The sequence below is a fragment of the Ambystoma mexicanum genome, chromosome 2q (genome assembly GCF_040938575.1).
Source record: "Ambystoma mexicanum isolate Mex_15411 chromosome 2q, UKY_AmexF1_1, whole genome shotgun sequence".
Taxonomy (NCBI): Eukaryota; Metazoa; Chordata; class Amphibia; order Caudata; family Ambystomatidae; genus Ambystoma; species Ambystoma mexicanum.
In genome coordinates, this window is record NC_090924.1 from 822,395,309 (window position 1) to 822,421,708 (window position 26,400).

The window sequence follows — 26,400 nt, forward strand, 5'->3', positions numbered from 1 at the left end:
TCTTGACCAAATTTCTAGGCCACCTAACAGACGCAGCTATGGCAATAGACGCTCCTTTCGTGGCCAACGCCAGCAGCAAAGCCAACAACAATTTTACTCTGCTACCAACTGGCCCTCTAACCAAAGCACCCAGTTCAGTCAAAGAGGCCAACGTCGTGGCAAAGGAAGAGGGCGCGGCTCCAGTCCAAAAGGCCCCACACCCAATACCAACAAATGACCCAAAGATTCGGGTCCCCTCCCATGCATCACCGGTCGGGGGCCGGCTAACATCGTTCCTTTCAGCATGGGAGGGAATAACGTCAGACCGCTGGGTATTATCCACCATAGCCCACGGATACTGCATCGAATTCAACGGTTCCCCAAAATACAGACCCCCACGGAACCGGCGCATGACACCGGAACACCTCACTATTCTTCTTCAAGAAGTAGAAGAGCTACTGAAAAAAGAAGCTATAGAGGCTGTCCCCCTATCGCAGGTAACAGAAGGTATTTATTCAGTGTACTTCCTTGTACCCAAAAAGGATTTAACCATGCGCCCTGTATTAGATCTGCGTCCAGCGAACAATTTTGTCAAACCCCAAATGTTTCGTATGGTAACCTTGCAGGATGTAATCCCTCTGTTATCACAGGGGGATTACATGACAACACTAGACATGAAAGATGCATACTTTCATATTTTAATGTTGCCAGCGCACAGAAAATACCTCAGGTTCAAGATAGAGAACAAACACTACCAGTTCAGAGTACTACCCTTCGGGATAGCATCTGCACCAAGGGTATTTACGAAAGTACTGGCAGTGGCAGCGGCCCACCTGCGCAGATTGTCCATCCCGGTTTACCCGTACCTCGACGACTGGCTCATAACAGGTGATTCTTACGAAACATGCTTCTCCAATACCCAAAGGACCGTAGACCTTTTGTCCCAACTGGGCTTCTCCATCAACGAAAAGAAGTCCAGCTTAGACCCCAGCCAAATCAAACAATTCCTAGGGGCTCTAATTCGAACAAAGGACGGCCTCGTCTTCCCCTCCAACGAGAGGGTCCAAAACATGCTGTTTCAGATCCCCCATTATGTGGCAGGTCGAGAGGTTACGGTACGCAAAGCAATGCGTTTGCTAGGGATGATGGCGTCATGTATTTATTTGGTACCTCACGCGCGCCTGCGCATGCGCCCAATGCAAGAGTGGCTCTACAGCCAGTGGTGTCAGGCCAGCGGACAATGGGACGATCTAGTGGTGGTCTCGCAGGCCTTGGTTCTCTCGCTACGGTGGTGGACAAAGGAAAACCTGTTATTAGGGAAAACTTTTGCCACACCGGCAGTGGAAGCCACTCTAACCACAGACGCATCCCTTACAGGATGGGGGGCTCACCTATCCCATCAGACTGCTCACGGAGTGTGGACTCCGAGCTTAGCATCCAAACATATAAACCTGCTGGAACTATTAGCAGTGTTCAAAGCACTGAAAGCCTTTCAGGAACACTTACAAGGAAAGACGGTGATGGTCCTCACAGACAGCACCACAGCCATGTACTATCTCAACAAGCAAGGGGGCACTCACTCTCCAGGACTGTCCAAGCTGTCCCAGAATATATGGAAGTGGGCTCTCAAACACAACATGTTCCTACTATCACAACATGTACCAGGGGAACTCAATCTGCTAGCAGACAAACTCAGCAGAGACTTCCCCCTACCGAAAGAGTACGAATGGCAATTGCAAGAAGACATTGTCTTAAACGTCTTCACGCAATGGGGTTTCCCGGAAATAGACCTGTTCGCAACCCTGGAGAACTCACAATGCCAAAGTTACGCCTTCAGGTACCCCCAGAACCAGTCCAAGGGGAACGGTCTGTTGATTCAATGGTCAGGGAAATTTGTTTACGCCTTTCCCCCGACTCCCCTCCTCAACAAGGTGGTGCACAAGATGCACCAAGAGCAGGTGACCATGATACTAGTGGCCCCAATGTGGGCCCGGCAGCCATGGTTCGCTCACTTGATGGAGATGTCCCTATCTCCCCCAATGAAACTTCCTTGCCCGTACAACATGCTGTCACAAGACAAGGGCAGGACACTGCAGCCATGCCCTCAGACCATGAACTTAGCAGCCTGGCTCCTGAGATCATAGAATTTGGACATTTACATCTCCCTCAGAGATGTATGGACATCCTCAGGGAAGCCAGAAAACCTAATACTCGCCACTGCTATTCTAGCAAGTGGAAAAGATTTGTCATCTGGTGTAGGAGTAAGAACATCAACCCGGTTGACTGCTCTGCCACTAACATTATTCTGTACTTGACCCATTTACTGGATTCAGGTCTAGTGTTTAATTCCATTAAAGTCCACCTAGCGGCACTTTCTGCATACACCACTTCCCAACTTAAAGTGTCGTGGTGGAAGATACCAGTTATAAAGGCCTTCATGGAAGGGGTAAAGAGAATACACCCCCCAATAGCTAGCCCAGCTCCCGGATGGGACTTAAACATGGTACTTTCTAGACTCATGGGCACTCCTTTCGAACCCATGCACAAGGAAACTCTTAAATACCTCACTCTTAAGACTGCTTTCCTAATAGCTATCACCTCCATTAGGAGAGTAAGTGAACTACAGGCTCTTTCTGTATTAGACCCCTTCGTATCAGTTCACAAGAATAAGGTGGTTCTTCGCACACACCCAAGGTTTGCACCAAAATTCATATCTAAATTTCATGTAAACCAATCTATAGAACTACCAACGTTCTTTCAAAACCCTTCCAACTTGGGAGAAAAGAGTCTGCATACACTAGATGTACGCAGAGCTGTCATGTTCTACATGGAAAGAACCAGATCACTGAGAAAGACTAATCAGTTCTTTGTCTCAGTGGCAGCAGGAAGAGAAGGAGATGCAGTCTCTAAGTCCACTATATCTAGATGGATTGTACAATGCATCACTCTCTGTTACACTCTTGCTAAGAGAGAACTACCCTTCAAGCCAAGAGCACATTCCACTCGAGGCACTGAGGCATCCATAGCATTCATTGCAAATGTTCCCCTTGAGTCCATCTGCAAAGCGGCTACCTGGAGTTCTGTGCACACCTTTACAAAACACTACTGTCTAGATGCACACTCAAGATCTGACTCCCAGGTGGGATGGGCAGTATTAAGACATCTTTTCTCTACTGTTCCTTCTCATAACCCACCGCCAACTCCGGGTACTGCTCGCTAGTCTATGCACAGCATGTGATTCTAAGCAGATTAACAAACATCAGAAGACAATGCATTACTTACCGTAAAAGCATTTCTGATGGTTGTATCTGCTTAGATTCACATGCGCCCACCCTTCCTCCCCGCTCGGATGGAAGGAACATAGACTTCCTCTTATATCTCTCTTTTCTGTACTCACTCACGTCTAGAAGGCTCCCTCAGGGCAGAAAAATACAAACAGAGGGACCTCGACGCGTGAGGGATTGTGGGTACAACGCACGTCACTATAGGGATAGTGTTACAGACACGCCTTGTCGACGTCCCCTTTTCGACTACGAAAAACAAAATGCAATACTCCGCAGTGACCACTGGATGTCGGACCTATGCACAGCATGTGAATCTAAGCAGATACAACCATCAGAAATGCTTTTACGGTAAGTAATGCATTGTCATCCAAGGCTTCTAACCTCTTCCAGCCAACATGCATGCTCACGCGGTCAGAGCCAAGGCCACAGCCATCGCCTTCCAACGGCAGGTTCCGTGGCAAACCATAAGCAGGGCGGCTACCTGGGCCACCCTTTCGGCTTTCTGTAAGCAGTACTGTTGGACGCCGGCTCTAAATCAAACGCGGATTTCCGACAGACGGTTCTAAGGAATTTATTTGCTTAAGGAGGGTCTCCTCTCCACCCTGGGGCTACATGCAGTTGTAATTGCCCATGCAGTATGGAGGAAAGGGGACTAAGCTTCGGTGAGTAACTCATAATTTATACCTCGATATACGTCAGCTATGACATCCTACATGGCAAATAATAAAATCTATCGGATGGAAGGATTGGTTAGGAGAACATATCTTCTTATAGTCTCTGTGTTAGTAACATCATTGGCTGCCCCTACATCTAGTAGGCATGCCTTGGCCTTCCTTCTAACTACCCCTGCAACAATGTCTGGCTCACCATTGCATAGGCCCTCACATTCGCATTTTCTCCCAACCTTGGAAACTCGGCTCGTTAGCATCACGTAAGCAAAATGAAAACCAGGTGCAGAGAAAGTCGGACAACTGCTCACTTCCCTAATTAGTCTACCATCTCATCAGCCAAGCCTTCTTTGTACTTGACCTTGTTGGATGTTCTCTTCTCCGGAACTTTAAGGTAGTTGGGGTACATCATTATCTTTGTCTGCAGCTCTCATGAATAGGCCTTGTTTCCTGGTTTTAGACCACGTGTGAAGAGACCATGAGTTTGTCCAGCTCGTTTTCTATTAGGTGCTATTTGATTCAAGTATCCTGGGTGTCATGACTCTCTTCGGCCTCTGGAGACTTGTTTACTCCGTCTCACATATACTGTCTGCATCTTTAATCAGTGCTCGTCATTCACAAATGTTCGCTCATTGACCTAATCTAAGAGAAATATGTCCTGCGTACGTTGCTTATCCTTGTGACTCCCTTTGTACTCTGCGATTGTTTCTGGCTGTGGCATTCTTGATCCTTGGCCAACAGCGATTTGTTCATGCAGATATTTGTATTTCCAGCCTCTGTCAGCTCTGCAGCACTGGTCTCTCTCCTTCGAGCCTTTTTCTTACTATTGAGTCGACGTCCATCTTTCCAACATGGTTGCTTCACCCATGTTATGTTTTCCACTGCAGCAAGCTTCTATGTGACTCATCTACCTTGAGTTTCTGCATATATACGTTTACTACACATCTGGTTACTGGTCTTTTGTATGTGTGGTTTCTTCTCACTCGTATACATGTTTAGTTTGATCTCTTCAGTAATATCTTCATTCTTTAAGTATCCTCATATCGTTTCGGTGTGTCGTCTCTTCTCCTTATGAAATAACATGTCAGGTGTTCTTTACAGCGCCTCGATATTCTGCGGTACCTGTAAATCTCCTGCTACCACTTCAGTTCGAGGGTACATTTGGTATGGTTGTCTGAGTGTATAACGTCTCTTATACACTTGATGCGGTATTGGAATTATACCTGGTGTCATGCAGAGTGTCTTGCTCTTCATCCAGTATGTCAGAGGTGAGGGGCCGGGTTCTATCAATGACGTTGATGGCACGCCTCTGCATGCTCACACCAGGAAAAAATACAACCCACCAAGGAAAAAAGCCACCGCTTGCAAGGATAACAAATATTTATTTCTACAAAACAGAAGTGCATCAACAAAGAACTCTGCTGCTGCCGAACGTTCTGAGCTCCATAGGCATGTGCAACATATTAAAAGCCCAGACGTCACTGTTGACGTAATCATATACAGTACAATTCTACAATACTAATTGGAGGAGTCCTATACATGTTGGACCTGCTCCATATGGGATGCCAGGCCATTGATTTGTCTTCATCTGTCCATCTTCGTCCACTTGGGGTTACTGGGATCGTCCTCCACGGTGAAACTGGCCTAACAAATAATTAGCTACTTTCAAAAACAATGTTATTTTATCGTTGTAATAGTGCACCTGGCAGATACAGGGATGAGCCGAGTTCACACTAACTCACATGAGTCACTCGTTCTCAGGCAAATCAGCAATTCCCAAGGTCCTCCACTTTCGTTTTAGGCTATAATTGGATGTCACGCTGCACCTTGCTGCACACATCACGTGACCCATTTCTGATGACAGGATAGCCTTTTAGTGATCGATCGAGTGGTGTAAATGTTTTATGGTCAGTGGTCTGGGTCTGGTTGGTGCTGTGGCATGCTGGGGTCTTAGGATGAAAGTATTGAGAAGCTGTATTTCTTATGTGGGGATTGTTAGGGGCAGGGGAAATTGCTATCCTGTGGGATTTTACTGCCAAGAGGCGTTCTGCTCCCTTCGCATTACCTTGTAGGGCGCTTTGTTCCCCAGGGGGCGTGAGGGCCTATAACTTCAACGGAGGACTTTATGGATCTCTGAAACCTGGCCAGGGTTAGGGGGGTGTCTGCGCTCATGCAAGGGGTCTAATACTAACACACATAATGATTGCCGCGCCTGGGCCTAAATTCTAAGATGGCTGCCGTTCGCCAAGATGGCATTCACACCTGCATCTACCATCTACCATATTGCTTCTGATGCATGTGCTAAGATGACCATGCACTCGCCTTTATGTACACCCCTGCTCCCTGCATGTGCTTTCTTTGCATTTATTTCTCAGTCAATATCGCCTGGGGGGGGGTGGGGAAGACCATCTCTCCTTCCCAACAATGTACACGTCTGCTTCTCTACAAGGTGAAGGGCAATCTGACACTCAAGCAATGATGTTACTCATTTCCCCTCTTACCTCAGGTGTGTAAGCCAACAGCTAAATTGACGACAGGAGTACGTGTCCAATGTCAAGTCTAAAGACACCGAATTGGAGACTGAAGTAGTAGGTCCTCCCGACGATATAAGGAAGAAGAAAATCAAAATAACAGTGGATAATCGTGAAAAGTCAGGTTCAGTGAACTCTAAATCCCCGGAAGTAAGCTCCGACGAGGATGAAAGGAAAAAATGGTCTTGGTTGGCAAAATCATTGAACACAACAATGAGGAGCTAATGCTATGGTGAGGTAGGGCCACTGGTGATAGCCTCGTGGAACACCAGTGGATTTTCACATCTCCTAGGATCTCCACCTGAAACGATACAAAAGGCAGACTTGATATGTTTGCAAGAGACATGGGTCACTAATTTACCATGTGTGGACGGTTACGAAGTAGTGATCAACCCAGCTATAAAACAAAAAAAAGGGCGGCCTATGTCAGGACAACTGACTTTAATTAAAAGAACATGTGGCCTAAGAATAAAATCGGCCCGTAACTTGTCACCTTTCCTTCAGGAGGTCTGTCCAGAACAAACAGAGCCCACAGAGAAGTCGATGGACCAATTATATATATTAAATATATACTGGAACACGACTCCAAAGCTCAATCAAAAGCTCGAAGATGATATCATTGAAGCCATAGACATAATTAAAATAGAAGATTCAAAGGCAGTAATTATCCTATGTGGAGACTTTAATAGGAAATGTATTGACCTAGACCAACGAAAAACAAAGAAGACCAATGGGGCGAGACTTAAAAATGAATGTTGGTTAGACGAAATGGCAAATAGAAATGTATCAATGCTTAACGGAGCAACAAGAGGGGACATACCAGCAAAGCCGACCTGGGAAAGAGGAACTCAACAATCTATCTTAGACTATATCTTTGTCTCGGAGAACATACTACAAGAAATAGTCTCCTTTACAGTCACTAAAAACATCCAAAGTGATCATAATATTACATCAATGGAATGGAAATGGAGAAAAGTAGAAAAAAAGGAACAATGGAGATGTGATATCTCAGTGGGACCTGGGCGTAACAGACTAAGGATAAAGAAAACCGATATTAAGGTGGTATCTGAACAACTACAAAGATCCCAGGAGCAAGGCCTGATTGAGGCAATCGAATACCAGCACTTTCTGGAAATTTATAAATCTAAAAAAACGAATGCTCTAAGGAACCAAAATTTCTCCAAACATAAGTACGACCCGGAAGTGGCGAAAAAAAAGGGAGTTGAGAAAAACATTAAGATCGATCAATGCCACTAAAGGAGTAGCAAACCAAAGCCAGTCCAAAAAAGTGAGAAACCAATATAACTGGCACAAGTTACACAGAGCTAAAATGGAGCAAAACGGCGCTGAGATAATTCTGAAGGCATTGAACCAAAGGAATTCTAGGGGATTCTGGGCCCTAATAAATGAATCAACTAACTCAGAAAAAGCGATCATAACAAATATGGTAACGGAAAGGAATTGGGAGTGCTACAATAAAAATCTGTTCAAAAGAAGGAAAGGTCCAAATACAGTGAAGATCCATACACAAGTTCCATGGGACTTACAAATAGACAGAGTGGACATTCAAACCTCAATTTCAAACAGGAGCACATCCAGAGCCGCTGGACCCGACGGCCTCTCGAATGCTGACTTAAAAGAAAACATCGATGAATGGTCCGAATTTTGTGATATCCTTTTTAAAGCGATAATAAAGGAAAGAAGGATCCCTGCAACCTGGAAATCAGGAATCATTGTCCCGATATTTAAGAAAGACTTACGGTCTGAACCAGCAAACTACCACCCCATCGCCCTCCTCGACGTTATAGGTAAAGTGTTTGCAACTCAGCTCCTTAAACAACTCACACTGTGGATTAATCACGAAAAAATCTATGATGAGCGACAATCTGGGTTCGTAAAGGGAGTGGGTTGCAGCACAAACCTCCTAATACTAAACCTACTAAAAATAGATGCCATTCGATCAGGCCAGAAAATCTATCTGGCATTTATTGATCTGGCAAATGCGTTTGATGGAGTAAACAGGGAAATCCTGTGGTGTAATCTAAAAAAGAGAGGCTGTGACAAGAGTTTAATTGCAGTCATTAAAGAACTTTACTCCAACACCCATATTCAAGTAAGGTTAGACAAAGAAGGAAATCTGTCAAATCCAATTCCCACAGAAAGAGGAGTAAAACAGGGCTGCCCATTAGGGGCAACCCTGTTTAACTTCTACATCTCGGAAGTGGGAAAAGCCCTGGCAAACGTGATTTCATTTCCGCCAACCATCAATGGATTTCAACTGCATCACATCTTATATGCAGATGATATGGTGATCTTGGATCGTACACCAATCGGCCTACAGAGGAAATTGTCTGCATTGAAGATATATTCAGAAGAACTCGGGCTAGAGATAAATGCAGCCAAATCAGAAATCCTAGTCCTGGAGAACAAAAGAGGAAAGAAATCTTGCAAGTATAGATCAAGTTGGTTCGTGGGATCGAAGAAGCTAGAAAAAGTGCAATTTACAAAATACCTAGGCACAATAATCAACTCCAGCATAAATGACGAACCAATGGTTAAAAAAATTCTAAATAGCTGCAAACAATTAACCTCACAAGGGATCGTAATGCAGAAGAAATTCGGGAAATTCACGTGTGAGCCAGTGAGAAAATTTTACCAAAATAAAATTACACCAATTTTGATTTATGGGGCAGAGAACATGTTTGGCTGTGACCACAAGATATGGTCTTGGTGTGAAGGCTTCTTCTGGAAAAAAGTTCTCCAAATACCACAAAGTACACCGACTGCGTGTGTCCTATACAAAGTAGGAATATCCACCCTGAACGTAAGGATTACATGGAACAAGCTATTGCTCTTTAGGAAAATGCACGACGAAGCGAATTTACCACCGTTTAAAATCCTATGGAGAAATGAAACAGGTGAAAAAAAATCGGCCCTAAGAGACTGGAAACAGCAATGTAGAGAAATCCTCAAACAGCTAGGAACGGATGAATCAACATTATGGAATAATCCAGATTTTGTAAAATAAAACTGCTGGATCTCGACTGGATCACAATTGGGGAGAGAAGAGCCTGTCAAAAATCCATGATAAATCAACCAAAAGAAGCAAAAAAACGGAATACTCTTCAGAAATACCTGGCTCTGGCTCCGTGCAAGCACCTTAGAAAACATTACTTGATGTTTCGTCTAAACATTTTAGAAACAAAAGAAATTCTGAGAATCAGGCGCGTGATATCAAGGGGAAACACTCTATGCCGATTCTGTGGCGAGAAAGATGAAAATTTAAAACATCTCATTCTAAACTGCACGGAACTAAACGATCAACGTGATAGTTGCATGGGAAAGATGATGACAAATTACCAGACGCTGTCTGAAGAAGAATGGTGGAGACAACTACACTTGACTGAAAGCAAGTCACTGTTGATTGCAGTAATGCGATTTTTAGAGCTCCTGCAGAAGCGCCTAAAAATGAATCCAGTGGTTGCCTAAAACAGCGGCCCGCACAGTTATAGGTCAGGAGACCAACCACTCCGAATAGACCGATAAGACAGAATAACTGTTGGTGCAAAGGCAGAGGAAATGGGGGTAGAATGAGCCTCGAGAAGTAGACTAATAAGGTGTTTAATGAAGAACATTTTAGGATGATAGATGGAATGTTGATCTTATGTGAAAGATAGTTTTTCAAAAGTTTGTATAAACTAAATGAAAATAAAAAAATAAAAAAATTGACCCATTGTTTTGCTTCTGTGTCGTTACCCTAGAGGTCACTTACCAGACCACCCCAACCAAAAGTTCTTGGACTCGGGGAGGCAATAACCCACACTTAGACCAATAGTTAGAATATAATTGGCTTGTTACACTCCCTTTATTGACACATCATATAGACATACGCCAAACACTATAAAAGAATGAGTTTGGTTATAGATAAACACATACGTCAAGATAACTAAAGAAAATACTTCACCGTTAGAGTAGTTGAGGAAGAGAACTTCATCTCGGCCACTACAACACTACCTAGTCCCAAGGGAGGTGGGCAGAGAGAGATCACACATTCCAACGGGGTCTGGAGCGGAGCGTCCTCCCTCTCAGCGAGACTTCCTAGTCCAGGGTTTTCAATTCTGAAAAAAGAACTACTACCTCACTCTCTAATGGGGAAAAGATCCCCACCCACTATGTTGCCAAACCATCCCCGTCCGAAGGACAGCCGACAATCATGGGGGCACAGAGTGAAAATCCAGTTAATAGTGGAAAAACCCAGCCCGTCTCCCGCGCACTCGCTCCCAGCACCCCTTATCACTGCACCTGCACAGCTCAGACTCCCTTCTTGGCACGTCCTTGATCGAACAATGCGCCAACTATCCCTCTAGATGAACTCATCTGCTTCCAAATATAATCATTACAACCAGGCAGAGCCCATGTCTTCTTAAGCGATTTTACAGAAATGTATATACTTCCATTGCGGTTATGAAAGTGAATGTCCAAGATGGCCGCTCACCGGCGCCATGTTTTGTTTAGCTAATTTTCACATTACACCCATCCTGGTGCAAGCTGTCCTGACTGCAACAGGACACCAATGGCCGTACAAGTCCCTGGCCTGTGTCATCCAAGGTTTTGCAGAAAAAGTGAACCAGTATAGGGCTGCAAAAAGACAGTGTTTCAACCTTGTGCCAACCATACACACTACCTGAGCCTTAGAATAAGGTGTCAAAGGACAGCTCCGAGCACTCCATCTAAATAGAGGTATTGAAGTCCACATATGTCTTCTTCCATAAGAGAAGACAATCATTAAAAGTTATCCATGTGATGAAGTCCCTGTGTGTTTCCAGACACGACAAGGTGGGGAGTTAACAAGTGGATGTTGGACTAAGCCAGTGGATGTTGGCCCAAAGGTGCTCTTTGAAGGATGCCCCAGTCACCCCACCTTGTGTCAGGGCCGCCCCACCTTGACATTGTCACTCCATTGGTCCACTAGGATAACCTAGTCCTAATAGCTCTGACCCTACCTAAACCTACCTAAACCGCTGGGTCACTCCCGCTGCAGATCCATCCCAAGGCCAGGGGTCTTTCAGCTGACTCCTAGTATAGCCAAATGCAGGCCAGGAGAGCTAAGCTCCCATTGTGCAATCCTAATGTCTATCTGATTATGCCAATCAAAATGCTGGCATGTGAGATCAATCGGTAGCAACTTGGGATAGCACTGCACTAAGCCTGTCTAGCAAAACCAAGGAACCAAGAAGATCTGTGTCGGCTCTACTAAACCAGCAGACTCCCTCATCCCAAGAAACATCTGTGTAAATCGGGGAAGGGAAGCTGGCAGTAAAAAGCTGTGTTTTATGGCACATGCACACTCTGCTGCTGAAGATGGCTGGGGAACACCAGCTCTGAAAGCATTCCTGTATTATCGCTCACCTAATTTACAAACTACTGATAGGCCATCAGATCCACTCAAAGAGAGGCTGCAAGGGCAGGAGCCCAGAAATCCCAAAAACTCAGTGGAAAGTGGGTTAAAAACCAAGATGGCCAGCCACTAGGGGGCGCGGGACAAGATGGCTGCGTGAAACTGCTGCTCCCGCTCCCTTCAGCATATTTGCTAAGAGATTGAGCAGTCAAGCCCACGAACCGGCCTCACAGACAGCATTTGCCTTCACTGGAGTGTCTGAGTCACCCGTAGGCGGACTTCATCCCTGTCGGTGGTGTGGGAGTGGGGCTTCTCGGTGAAGGGACGATTTGCGCGGCCTGGTGCAAAGAGTGAACGCCGCGGCTCGAATCGAGGGGCTGGAGCGGCAGGTGGCGACCCTCAGACGTTGCGAGAAATGTGGTGAGAGGCATAGCGACTTCAACGCGTCCTCGCACACCCGTCAGACCCCGGACCCGCGGCGCCACCGGCCCACTTAAGTGACATCCACCGAACAGTCTGAGGCCGTGCCCGGCTTGGGGGGCGGCCGCCCCCTTCGGAAGGATCTTGCTGCTGGCTGTGCACGGAAGGACCAGAACGCCCCAGGTCATAGACTGGCTGCGCAACGTACTGACCGCGGGCCTAGTGCAGCAAGGGTGAGGAACCAGCTGCTGCGCAGCGAGGTTCGTCTCTGACGGATGGAAAGCCCGGCCCTGGGAGAAGTGTGGATGAGTAGGCGGCGCACCGGAGCGGCTCCCGAGGCGTCACCATTCCAGGAGCGTCCCTGGGGGCACTAAGTGGAGCGGGCTGGAGGAGAGGTGTGCAGGCAGATCTGAGCACCCCCCCCCCCCCACCAGGTGATTATAACACGGAGGACCACGATCCAAAGGGGATAGAACGAAAAATGTCTCTCGACTCCCAGAACAGTGGTATTGATTGTACCCGTCACTCCTCCAATTACAGGAGCACATAGTGTGTTATTTAGGAGCTGCAATCCAGTGTACAGTGGGGGGGGATCTGTATAAATAAGTGCATGGGACATAAAACGCCCCCTTTCCCTACCGCTTGCTTTGCGTGAATTTGAGACTCCCATGTTTGTAGACTCCCAAGCTGCATAGTGCCACACGAAACGTTGGAAAGAATACACTCGACGATTCCTGGCATCAGAGAGTGGGAAGGGAGGTGCAACAGAGAAGAGCCCGATTGCACAGCGCTATTGTAAGAAGTGGTCAGCGCGGAGCGCAAATGTGAGGACCGGAAGGGCTGGGAAGGGGCGTCCCACTCAGAACTGCGCCCCCCTAACACAGGTGGGGCATATAACAAGCCAGGAAGATGGCTACAGGCATCGATCTTACACAGTTCTCCACGAAGGAAGGCATTGGTCACATCTTAGCTGAAATAAAAGCCCTGAGAGGGGACATCCAGTCCTCACTGACGGAGCTGATGGGAAGAGTAAGCACGGTGGAGGGCAAGGTGGAGGATTTGGAACAAAACCAGCTTAACGCAGACATGGTGGAGATGCGCTTGGATGCCAGAATGACTGAACTGGACCTGCGGGAGGAAGAAATGAGACTCAAAATTGATGACATAGAAAACAGGAAGAGGAGAAACAACGTGCGAATATTGGGCTTAAAGGAGACGGATAGGGAGACCCCGAGGCAAGTTGAGGAAAAGGTCCAAGCGCTGATCCATCAGCACTTTCCGGCGGAAGGGGGCAGAGCGGTACAGTTGGATAGGGCGCATAGGGGAGGAAAACCCTTTGGAAATGTCCCCGCTTTGTTGTCGTCAGGTTCTTGAGCTATAAAGACAGACGAGAGGTTCTCAATAGAGCAAAGCAGCAATAGGAGATCGAGTTTGAGAACTCCAGAGTTACTATATACCAGAACCTCTCAAATTTCACGCTGGCGCGGAGAAGAGGCTGTAGGCTGCTCACGTCCTGGCTACGTGAAGGAGGAATCCGCTATCAATGGGGTTACCCATTCTCTCTGGAATTTGAGATCAAAGGGGTGGAATACAGATTAACATCAATTGAGGAGGCTGAGCAAGCCCTGCAGCACCTCACCTAGGCTGGGGGAAATCAAGAAAGGGCCCCGTCTTGCCCGACACCAGGCAAGACACGTGCACGCCCCGCACCTGGCCCACAGAGGAGGAGGGCCCGGACGGGGCGGAAGTTTCTGAAGCCCAGTGACCCGTCACCGGGGAAAGACCTAACGTGCTCAGTCCAGCAAAGAGAGTGAAGGGTACCAAGATACACAAGGGCATCCAACCAGAGACCATGAGACCTGGGCAGGCACAGGTACACTTGAAATGATGGCTGGAGGTAGGTCGTCTCAACTTTCCCCATAGTGGCCATCGGTGGCAGGGGGGGCGTCTCTGAATTTATTATTCAGACCTCCATGTTGGGGGTAATTTATATTTCTACAGTTAAAATGTTGGTTATGGGGTTTAATTCGGCCAACGACTCGGACTGGACTATAGTTCGATATTCCATACGGGGATCTCAAACTCAATAGGGGCTATGCCCGGGGAGACACTGAGCACAGGCGCTGAGACGGGATTAGCCAAAGCTACAACTGGCTACGGGGGGGAATGAGGTTAAAAGGGGGCTGAGGGTGGGTACTCTAAATGTGAAAGGGTTGAACTCCACTACTAAGCGCTCTCTGGTAGTGAGGGAATCCCGGAAGGCATCCTTAGATGTCTTGTTCCCGGCGGAGACTAGTGGAGGGAGAGGAGTGGGCTTTGAGAGGGGGAGGTATAGGGGAGGTCCACTGGGCCTCTGGACCTGAGAAAAAAGGAGGAGTGGGAATTATCCTCCCCAAGCATCTGCGAATCAAGGATAGTGTAACCACGGCCCTTCTCATGGGTAGGCTGTTGATACTTGAGGGGTTGCTTGATGGTGCCAAAATACTTGTGGCGGTATTATATGCCCCTAATCAGGGACAGGAACCTTTTATACGGAGTGCACTAGAGAAGATACATGGGCGGGAGGCGGATCTCTACATCATCCGGGGAGATTTCAATGCTTGGGCGAACATAACCTGGGATAGAAAGACTAAGGAGGAGGAGGTGGTGAAAGGTGCGGATAGATGGGTTATCTGGGACACGCAATGGAACGCCATGCCTTAATGGACATGTGGAGGTACATGCACCCAAGAGAAGAGGGTTATACATTTTATTCCCCTCCGCACAAGAGTTACACGGGGATTGACTACCTTTTTTTACATAAGGATCAGGGTTCATGGCTCCTGGACAGCACAATTAAACCCATAGCTTGGTCTGACCACGACATGGTGATAGGGACTCTTGAGATTTCTGGATTATCAAGACCCAGGGGGGCATGGTGGTGTAATTGAATATGGAGAGATCCCCCTCTTCTCAGAGAGCCTAGGGGAGGAGATAAGAGAATACTTTACACTGAATGATACAGGGGAAGTGAGTCCGGAGATAGTCTGGGATGCCGGGAAAGCCACTTGGAGGGGTATATTAATGAGGGAGGGAGCAAGGAAAAAGAGAGAGAGGGGCCTGATGGAGAAGAGGCTTCTTGAGGAGATAATACAGATGGAGGTAGAGTTGCATGCAGGAAGGGGAGACGTAGAGGAGCTTTGGGAGCAGGTTTTGGTAAAGAGGGCAGAATTGAGAGCCCTGGGGATGGGGGAAACAGCCTGAAAGTTGAGGTACTTGAAGCAGAGATATTATGAGAAAGATAGTACGGATGCGCTCCTGGCATCGAGCCCAGGCTTCGCGCGCTATTATGAATCATTGTATGCGACGGAAGTAGAGGGAGGGGAAGAGGCGATAGGGCAGTACCTGAGTGATGTACACATGAACAGGCTTGCCGCGCCTGAGATTGCCCACCTGGATAGCCCAATTACAGAGGAAGAGGTCCAAAGCGCAAAATCCCGTCTCCCTGCTGGGAAATCACCTGGGGAGGATGGTTATACAATTGAGTTTTACAAAAAATAATTAGGAGTCCTGGCCCCACACTTGACTAAATTATATAATTACATTTCGGATACAGGGAAAGCCCCAGCATCGTTTAGTAGGGCCCTGATATTGGTTATCCCCAAAGAGGGGCGAGACCCGACATACTGCTAGTCATATCGTCCTATCTCCCTCCTAAATGTGGACGAAAACATTTTCACCCGCATTTTTGCAACGGGATTCGAAAATAAACTGCCACGGATAATACATCCCGACCAAATGTGATTTATTCCGGGAAGGCAAGGCCCAGATGCGATTAGTAAAACCCTTGACCTAATGGAACATGTGAGTAATCGCCCCAGAGAGGGCACTCCTGAGCTTAGACACAGAGAAGGCGTTTGATAGGGTGGAGTGGGCCTTCCTCTTTAGGGTCCTGAGACACAAAGGGGTGGCAGAGGGGATGTGTAGAGCAATCAAAGCGATTTACGCGGGGCCGACAGCTAAGGTGGTGGTTAATGGAACTGTATCTAGTGAATTTCGATTGACTAGGGGCACTAAGCAGGGCTGCCCTTTGTCACCCTTGCTCTTTGCCCTGGCCATGCAACCCCTGGGTGAGAAGATAAGGGCGGAGGAGGGAATGGGGGGGAATCGAGGTGGGCCAACAGATGCATAAGATCAGCATGTACGCAGATGGCGTTCTCATGTACCTTGCTGACACAGGGAAATCACTGTAGACTGCCCTGAGAGTTATAAAGGAATATGGGAGGGTGTCGGGATTTAAGATTAATATTGACAAGTCGGTGGTCCTCCCCCTGGGCGAGGGCTCACCGGAACAGCTTATCAGATGGTCCGAACTGGGGATAACAATTGAAAGAGATTGTATAAAATACCTGGGGGTACAAATACAGAGGGAACTGGAGAGAATATATGAACGTAACTTCCCCCCAATCATGCATAAATTAATGGATAACATGGAAAAGTGGGAAAAGCTAACTATTTCATGGATTGGGCGATTAAATGCACTTTAAATGGCCTTTCTCCCTCGCATGTTATACTTGTATCAAGCACTCCCAATAGATATACCGATAATCCATTTTGATGATCTGAGGAAAAAGATGCTTAGGTTTCTCAGGCGGGGGGGCAACCGAGGGTTGCCTATAAGCTCCTGATCCAGCCGAAGGAAAAGGGAGGGGTTGGTCTGCCTGAGATGCAAACATACCATAGAGCGGCCCAGCTCAGAGCCCTGGTCCCACACCTGTGTATGGATAAGGATAAGCAGTGGGTCGGAATTGAAAACTGCCGCTTCTGCCGAGTTACCCTAAGGTAATGGTTGTGGGTGCCCACGAAATCAATGTCAAAAGGGATCCACTTACACAAAATCCTGGGCCCGTTACTTACATTCTGGAGCGACAAGAAGGGTATGAAAGGGGTCACGACTTCGCCCTCCCCGCTGAGCCATATATGGTCTCTGCCCATTGGGGATGCTATCCCTGGACACAAACGTTTCCAAGACTGGTTTGAGGCGGGGCTTGAGCGGGTAGGACAGGTTGTTAAGAAGGATGGCTTCTTCCGAAAGCTTGAACTTGAAATGGCCTTGGGGCTGGGGACCCTCTCTGTATTTAAATATCTCCAACAAAAGAGGGCTCTAATGTTTGGAGGGTGGAAACAGAAGTTGCAAAGAGACCTGACACCCATGGAACGTATACTTGACAAGGTGAGAGGCACTAGGGGTCTCTTCTCCAAAATGTATCAGGCACTATTAGAGGCAAGAGGGGATGAGCTAGGCGCGCTCAAGAGTAGATGGGAGGGAGACATGGGTAGGGAAATGGACCCAGAACAGTGGGGGCGACTCTGCCTGAACACCCATAGAACGTCCATAGCCTGCCAAAATAAACATGGAGAAAATGTGGCCTCATAGCAGACTATTGGCATATGTGGTGGAAGTGTGTCAAGGTGCAGCGCTATTGGAAAGTAGTGCTGGGCTGGATTAGGGACCTAGATGGGGTAGAAAGGGAGGTGGACCCGTTATTGGTCCTGTTCGAAACTGAAACAGTAGAGGAGAACTGGAGGAGGTTGCCACATATGCCGTGTTTTCTTTTGTTGGCGGCGAGGGCCTGCTGCTTGGGGGGGAGGTGGTGGAAAATGGAAACACTTCTGAGTAAAAAGGAATGGGCCGCAACGGCACTAGACTTGTACAGGATGGAAGAATTGGCGAGAATAGTGCACAATAGATCTCCCACTAAAGCCATCAAGTGGGTGCCGTTTTTGGAGAAGTACGACCCTAAATATAGGCGTGGCAAGGGAGAGGGGGATGATGAGAAGCCGGTACTTTAGCCACAGAGATAGGGCTCAGCTCCCCACTAACAGACTATGGGAAGCAGAGTTGTGTGAATGGGCGGAGAAGCGTAGAGTCAGAACCCTGCGAGCAGCTGGTCTTGGGGCCGCCCACCCGAATCAGTGCACTCGCAAGAATAAAGGGAAAGAAAGGAGTAGGAGAATCTAGAAAAATTGAAAAAGAGCTAATCCTGGTCCGGCCGGAACATTGTTGGGGATAGGGTGGGGTCCTTTTGGATTAGTTGTGGGAGTGGGGGAAAATTTACATAAACTAATGGTATGCATGATTATGAGTAAGTAAGCGGTTTTCCACAATGTAATGTTGACATGCTTATGCCAATAAAATTTGAATAAAAAAAAAATGGCCATGAGCTCCAGTAGAGGCCTAGTTTAAGGCACGGCAAAGGTTTGTGAGTGCTGTTCGTCCAGTAGCCTTTGGACATTATGGGCTTCCACTAGTGTGGGCCATACATATCACAAGGCTAAACCCCTATAGTAAAATTAAATACATGAGACTCCGGTAGTATGGTCATCTCAAAAAAGAACTGAATTCAAGTTGATGGGCTGATGCTTCATAACGTTGGATAGTAGCGCCTCCGTGCACCCCACTTATATATCACTAGCACCTTCAGAATCTGTAGTCTAAAACAGTAGTTACAAAACAAACTCGCATAACACACACACAAATATATTTATGCAATTGACCATCCAATGCTGAGCAGTGATGAAAGTGTAATGGATTAGTTCTGAGTAGAGCACAGTTTAGAGCATGACAGTGTGGCAAGGTGAAAAGGAGGCAAAGAGAGCAAAGCAGGATTGGAGAAGGGCTACGGATGACCAGAGGCAAAGGAGGAAGAAAAGTGCAGAGCTGTTGGCAGTGTCAAGAGTGAAGGTGGGAATGGAGAAAAATCATCTGAGGTGGAGGGGGAAGAGTCAGGACGGCAGTTGGGAGCAGAAGAGACCAGAACAGGAGTATCAGCTGAGTATAGGATAGGAAAGAGAGGAGCAGCTAAAAAGGAGCAACAGGTGCAGGAGGAAATGAGAAAGAGATTGATGGTCTTGGAGAAAGCGCTAGAGAGAGCAAAGAAAGTGTTCGAGAGTAAAGGCAAGAGGAGGTTCAGGAAGACCAGACTGGAGAAGGCAGAATGAACAAAGGGGAGAATGAAGGAGTTTGTAGTAATGGAGAAAGAAGTAGAGAATGAAGAAAAAGATTGGTGTGGTAGAGTGGCAAGAAGCGAGTGAGAGCGAATAAGAGGAGGGGAGATGTTGGAGGAGACAAAAAAACGTTAAGTGAAGGTGAGAGGGACATGAAAGGGAGAGGGAGTTCCTAACCCCTTGATCCAGAGTAAAAATAGCAGTGATGGAAAAGAATAACCGTACTCCTGAAAGATCAGGAGGTTCACCAGAAGAGCAGCTCATCACTGACAACGATGAAATGCATGCAACCACCAGGGTCCAATGCTTGCTAGGGAGTCTGATGCCTGCCCCCATAGACAACCCAAGGATAGAGCCATGTTGTGCCAGGTAATCCACACTCGCACCAAGAACAACATGACAACCTGACAAAGCCACCCTGAGTTAAGTAAGATTCTACAATAAGACAACAATTGTGTGGGGGCACTATGCATTCCAGTGAAAGTTTAATTAACCGTTTACCACCAAGAAGGTTGATCTGTTTGTGGGAGACAAGGGGAAGGACTGAGGACCATGTTGTTCAGAACTGTTTTGACTAAGTTGTGTTCACTACAGAGCCGCACACTGTGTGCTCAATTAAACATAATCTTGATTGCTTCTCCATATAGTCATGAAAAGGTACCCCTATACATTTGGTTTCTGGTAGTCTGTCGATCTCTCTGCCGTTACAAGAGTCAGTGAGTAAATTGCTCATCACTAGTTCTGGAGGATTGGGCTGCCAGAAGATGTGCAAACTGCATGTGCAGGGGCACCAATATTAACATATGTAGGGTGCTGGATTGCAGAATGTGCCATTGCCATAACTGGTACTGCCTGACCTCTAAATGGCAGCAACAGCTTTTGAACCCTGGATTAGTGCTCTCATTCTCATCCAAGCAATCCATGAACCCGGCAGTCACAAAGCCACACATGGGATAGAAGTGGAAACTGGACCCCCCCCTAACTAAAGTGGTACCCTGCCATGGAATCGATAACGTAAGGACCATAGAGCGGCACCGAGGAGCTCTCGGGGTCATGGGAAGACACCAGGTCGGTCGGTGTGACCCGTGGAGGTGGTAAATGTATTATTCACAGGAGCTCCCTACTGCCCTTAGAACACTCATCTTGTGACTGGCAGTCATGCTTGCATGTGACCAGCTATGCGGTCCCTTCAAATGAGATGGTTGAGGGTGAAGGAGGGTGTCCAATATTATCAGCCTATGGTGGAGATGAGATTAAGCGAAAATTAACTCCTGTAATAATTTCCCACAGTCTCTTCACATAAGGAAAATAAACAAAGAATGCTGACCGTTGGGACTATGCGTCCCAGAGTGGAGCTGAACCTGGCTTAGACCACGGGAAAAGCACATGGGTCAAGCATGTACACTCTGCGAGTGTATAAAAATTGCAGGCGATTGTACTTCTCTGCAATATCTCCAAAAGGAGCTATTAGCCGCCTGACACTGCTTCCTTATCACAAGATGAATAGGCATTTTTGAGACCTGGACGTGCTGCGACCAGAGCGGAAATAAATTATCAGAGCATACACAAAACATTGGCATGCATGAGAACTGAGGCATACATTTGGGGAGATCATTAGACACACACCAATAACAAAGCCTAAAACTAATGAAGAAAGTGACCCACCAAGCAACACCATCATTACAACAAGTAATGCCTGATCCACGCTGTAATAAGAGGCATACGCCTCTAGATTTTGAGGAGGGTAGAGTGGCATTCCAGAGAGTTGGCGTGACTTTAGTGAGAGGAGAAGGAGAGACTTGGAGGTGACCAAGTCAACTCGACCACATTTTAGAAGAACTGAGAAACGGAAGGTGGCAAAGCCATGTAGGCCCACTGGATAAAAGTTCATAATGGCAAGCAAGAAGGGAGCAATGCAACTGCTGGGGCCTAGAGACAAACGTTGACTGGAATCCCTGTAGAGCAAGAGTGACCGGATTGCTCTGGTCTGTGGAGGTGAAGGGGGATGTAGTACTTCAACCTGACAAAAACCGAGGAGGGGTAAAGATAAAGAACACATAAAAACATTTAAGGCAATAGAGGGATCATTACAAGAATTTTCTAAATAAGGAAGAAGCATATAATCGTTGTCCAAGAGGGTAAACACTATGTTTTGCACAGGTAGGAGCTCATCACAAGACCATGGGGGCTCAGAGGATTTTGCTTGATTGTAGTTTTCTGCCAAAGACCAATTAAAGAAGTCTTCTGGTGCGCTTCAAACCTCTGTGAGACTGAATTAATTGAAGGCCTGTTCCCTGAGTGCAAACCTCACAGAACTGTGGCTGAGAGAACAAAAAATTGGTTTTGAACCCTCAGTGCTTAGTTTGGTACCACATCCCTGAATTTGAGTTACTCCTCCATCTTGAATCTAGAATATTCAATTTTGTGTCTGTGCCCAACCCTCCTGCATGCCTTCGTCCAAACACGCTGTTGAGATACATTTGTGCTGTGTGCGCTCTGGTATACTACTTGCGACAGCCCATTCTGACACCATTATTGCACCTTTGTTCTATTTGGACAAGCATCTGGATCCTAGACAGATTGGACCAGTTTGGATCCAGAGACGTTTGAAATAATATTCCCCTCACAAATGTTTTGTTCCTGTTGGACTATTTCACACAAAGTACTAACGCCAACTTAATTTCTTATGTGCTGAATATTCTGTTGTCCCCCATTGTGACAGTACATTAATATGTTCATCTACTGACACATGGTACTAAACTAAATATGTTGCGAGTGCATTTTATCTATATGTATAAATCCATCTATGTGCGTAAATAGATCTGACGACACACGCTTTTGTTTTAGGTTAAAACTGAATGAATATACCGGTGTCTAGTGGGAAAGGTCTTTGCCTGAATAAGGTTGTAGAGCCCAACAAATGGTTCTGTCACCAGCCAGTGGCTAAAACAAGATGCTGAGGGACATTGTTTAAATGTACAGGCCCCTAATGGGAGAGTGTTAATACGTCTACAGTGGGTATACATTGCCCCAAATTTGCAAAACCTAGGATGAAATAGCAACATATTTTGCTTGGCAGGTCTTGAAAATGATCTTCATTGGTTGTTCCTCAAGAAGTTGGGCGACTCCAAAGACTGCACCATTTGCTTGAAGCATAAGCAAGATCTGTTCAGTATATGTGCCAACAATTTCAAGTTGTCAGAATACTCTTTGGTGAGGTAATTAATGTATTCTCAGCCATCTCTATTATCTTATGTAGAATGGTTAAGAAGTACAAGGTCTACAACATACATAGCCAGGACTTGATGCTACCAGAAAGCCCTCTAATCTGTGTATCTGCCACTGAGGTATTGTCCATTAAAACTGCATACATTGAATAGGTAGTTTACAAGGTCTTCTCAATTGAGTGTTGTGTTGTGCTTGTTCAAGGTACAGATGAATGCATTTATGTATAGATTGAACAATAGATGTGCAAGAACCCTCCCCTGCTTACATCACCAACATTCCGAAAGCTTGTGGCACACTTCCATAGGACTCATATCTAACAGCGGTCAATGTCCTTTGGTGCATTACTTCCACTATGGGGAAAAGGTCATATGGAACATCCAGAACTATAAATGTGTCTAATAGGTTACCTCAGTCCACACTGTCAGTATCTTATGAAAAGTGCATAAAGGTAAGATAATAAGGGGACTGTTTGCCTTTCGTATATTTTCCAAAGCAAGATTAAGATTGAGGGGTTGATCAGTTGTCTTAGACCCTATCTGAATCCATGTTGAACATCAACCTACTATAGAAATTCTTGCCAGACACCTTGTACTTGAATTGATCAGTAATCTCCAAGATACTGTAAACCTATAACCCGATTAGAGAATTGTTTCAGCGGTCTTGTTTAAACCTACAGTCCACAGCTGCATCAATCACGTTTAATAGCAAAGTTGCCCATATTTTCATGCCTGTCCTTTTATTCTGGGTGTGTGATTTTTAATTCCTAGTAAATAAATTCAGACCGGCTGAATAGGATCCTATTGGATATGCCACCAATTCTGGTCACATTGCAATGGTAGGAGGGTCTAGTCTCACTGTGTGGGGAAGATGCATTTTTGTACCCAACATTTGCTCAGATATGTGTATTCTTGCAGTGAACAATCCATTTCTCCTTTAGTTCAAAGGCAACCATAATTGAGAATGTGGCTAAATCTTCAGATGATGCTGTAAATTGACTCTCATCCCCTACATTTGATTGAATAATCCACGTCTTGCTATGAATCTTGCCACATGTTTTCGAAGCTTCCAAGAGTGCCTTCCTTGCCTCTCATGATCAAACCGGCCCTTTGTTGGTATGGTTTTCTGAGAAAAAGCTGGTCAGGATAGTACTGATTGTTTGGAAAGATTCATCTTGACTGCACCTTTTCTTTCATTTCTATAGACCCCAAACGTTTTGCTTTATTTTTGTATCTGACCTGTTATTTTTACAGTGCAGTGAAGCCTTAAGCTTCACTACACTGACTTTTTGCTCATTGGTCATGGGGAAACTGACATGTCCTTCAGGCTGTCAGCACCCACGGAAACATTCTTTCCCTTAGTCATGTTACTTTGTTACTACTTTTAGTAACTTGCTATCACTTGTGGTAACTTATCATTTTACAGTGCATCTTACAATGCAGTACCATGGGGTACACTTTTTGTTTTGCCCTAGACTAACACTCAGAGGATGTTTGGTTACTCTAGGTGTGTTAAAAGGACAAGCTGGTGGCAGAAGTGACTTTTGTACCATTTTTGGTGCATTTTGCTTCAGGCTTGCCTGTATTTACCTTGTTTGGCTACTAACTGTGGCTAGTGGTCAAGCATGGCCCTGCCACAAGATCTTTTACTTGTCCTTTGGCCATCTTGTGTTTTAGCCTTCTTCCTGGCCTGTGAGGCCAGGAAAATCCTTTTATGGATTTCCAGTGCCCGGTAAAGGAGAGGCTTTTGGCAGGCTACTGGAGGGCTATGTTTGCTGCCAGGAAGTGGGCTGGGACTGTCTCGTCCCAATCTACAAACCGTTGCCAGTGTGACTGAGTGGTATGCATTCGTTTTGCAGCCAGGCGTCCTGATTGGACCACTGTTGGGGTGTGTGTGGGCCAGATCTGTCATTGGCTAGTTGGAGTTTCAGCTCTTACCTGGCTTTTAGGATAAGAAGAGGACTCCTGCACCCACTCTTGAGAGATCCTGGAAGAAATTGAAGGAGCCAAGAATCCTATGCATCAGTCCTTCGAAAGGAGCTGCGATCCTTGGAGTGGAGTGAACATCCATTTTCCACATCAGCCCGGAGTCCTAAGAAGAAGAGCCTTTGAAAAGTGCCCCTGGACCGCCCAGTGGCTGACCAGCTCTGTGTTTGGGCTACCGTCCTGCAGGCGCAACTGTTCCGAGTTGAGGCCTGGAACTTAGGGGTTCTTCAGCTTGTGCAACAAGACTTGCCTCTGCAAAATGTCATGGTCCTAGCATCAAGGTGACCCGAGATAGGAGGCAAAGTCTGACCGTAGCACGTTCAATGCCTTTGTGTCGCCATGCATCGGTGGCCTTCATCCGCAACTGCTTACCTGTGTCCAGTCCTGTCCTGAGAAGGGGCCTGCATCGAGTTCTTTTTTCCATTTCTTCACTGGCACCAGCATTAGTCGACGACCAGAGAAGTGCTTGAACTTGCAACCGCTGGAGATCAAGGGCCGAGGCTGATGGCGGGGGGGTGGGCGACCTTGGACCCTCTTCACCAGAAGTCCCATGAAGAATCGGAGTACGGGGGTGAGTTGCAGTGATACTTACCTGCACCCCTAACTCCCTTTTTAAAAGTTTTGGTAACTTTTAGAAACCTTTGTATTACTTTGGCTTTGCCAATGCTTGTTCACACAAGCACTCCGAAAGTTGGGAACACGTTTGTTAGTCAGATTAACTTGTCCCCTAACACGTGGAACTGTTCACTGGACTACCTTAATTTTTTCCAGCGTCAAAAAACTGTATGGACATTTTCTGAACTTTTGGGCACAAGGCCCCATGCATTTTAGGGATGGGCTGCTGAAGGATTGAATCTCTGTGGACCTGCAGTGCTAATACTAATCTGTACCTTCCTTTTTAGGGGTTTGATGGGTATTTTGCCCTACTCTAGTGATTGTGTATATGTATCATATTTTTCTGTTGTGTGATATTATTACCCGTTAGTAATTTATCACTGTTTTCTGGCCTTAAGTAAAGTATTTTTATACCTGTTTGTCTAAGTGTGTTCCTTGACTGCTTCACTGTATGTGCGTTCATTGTGGACCCCTTACAAGCTCACCACCTCTTGAGGCTAAGCCTAGACCACTCATCTTGCTCCCTTGAACTGGTTTGGCTACAGCTCCCAGAGTTGTCCCTGTCACAATACTAGGTTGGCCTTCTATACATCTGTTCACCAGGCCAGAGCACAGAAAATCAGTCCAAACACTGACCTAACGCAATGTGTACTTCAATTAACTGATGGGTCCATAAATAATCTACCAACTGCTTACCTTATGTTGCATAACCTTCCACCAGTAGTTTTGTACAATGTGAGTAAACTGGACTTCGTTTACCATAACTGGTGGTATTTGGGCAGAGATTGGAAGAGTCTGTGGTACTACATGCAGTTTAAATTCAAAACCCTAACTGGAAAATTGATCCACTATGATAAGAAATATACTGTATGATTTCATGAAAATTGTCTCTGATGACCATGTGTTATGGGGACAGGACATTTAGAGTGTCATGAACTTGCTTGTTTGGGTGTGATTGGGATCAAAACCAGAGTTGCACACATACAGGGTGATGTGATGTGATGTGCTTTCTTCAGAGTCCATATGAAGAGCTGCACTAGCAGTTGGAAATATTTGTGAGATTTAGTAAGCATGACTCCAGGTGCTTCCCAAAGAGGGATGGTCAACTATGTTCGAATACAGCAAATGTGTAGACTCGTCAACAGTAGGTAAGGCTGGCGAAAGTGAAAACCATGGACGCTAAATGGCTGCCAGACAACCAGAGGGTGCATCCTATCATCACTAGCAGGCAAAAAGGGAAGGCTGCAGGTGTGAGCAGCGATGAGGTTAGCTAGCCATTATTGTTGTATTCATATTTCCTACGTGTCT

The 26,400-nt window shown here is 46.3% G+C and overlaps 1 protein-coding gene across 1 annotated transcript in view; it reads left to right on the forward strand.

The window, feature by feature from the left end:
* The window catches only part of CUL2 (cullin 2), a 1,882,542-nt gene that overhangs the window by 1,028,948 nt on the left and 827,194 nt on the right, over positions 1–26,400 (forward strand). The gene's annotated exons all lie outside the window — the stretch shown is intronic.